Genomic DNA, 542 nt, shown 5'->3' with positions numbered 1-542 from the left:
AAGCACAGGACCTTTGTCCAAACAGGAAGCGGTAGTATTAGTGCCTTCACTGATTGGCCCAGGCTTACTTGCATTGAGCCAATGAGTTCCAAGGTTGGACTCCAGCCTCTAAGAAACCCGGTGTTCTAGCCATATTGGGGAATTTATTTGAGCCATGCTCCTTCAACCTGGCACAGCTACAGAAAAACATTTTTCCCCCTGAGGGAAGCACACACTAACCCCAAATTCCAAACACAGACTGAGTAGAGATCACAGACAACACAGTATCATGACAATGTATCCGCGAGCCAGCATATAAGACTACCATTAAAGGACACTGAAGGGCTGGAGAGATGGCTCAGTGGTAAAAAAAGAGCACTGACTACTCTTCCAAAAGTCATGAGTTCAAATCCCAGTTCCACATGGTGGCTCACAACCATCCATAAAGAGATCTGACGTCCTCTTCTAGTGTGTCTGAAGACAGCTACATCGTACTTACATTAAATAAATAAATAAATAATGACACCGAAATTGGATCAGTTCCCTAAGCTTTAGGCAAATCT

The sequence above is a fragment of the Apodemus sylvaticus genome, chromosome 1 (assembly GCF_947179515.1).
Source record: "Apodemus sylvaticus chromosome 1, mApoSyl1.1, whole genome shotgun sequence".
Taxonomy (NCBI): domain Eukaryota; kingdom Metazoa; phylum Chordata; class Mammalia; order Rodentia; family Muridae; genus Apodemus; species Apodemus sylvaticus.
The sequence above is the reverse complement of the archived record's forward strand: the minus strand, read 5'-3'. Positions refer to the sequence as shown.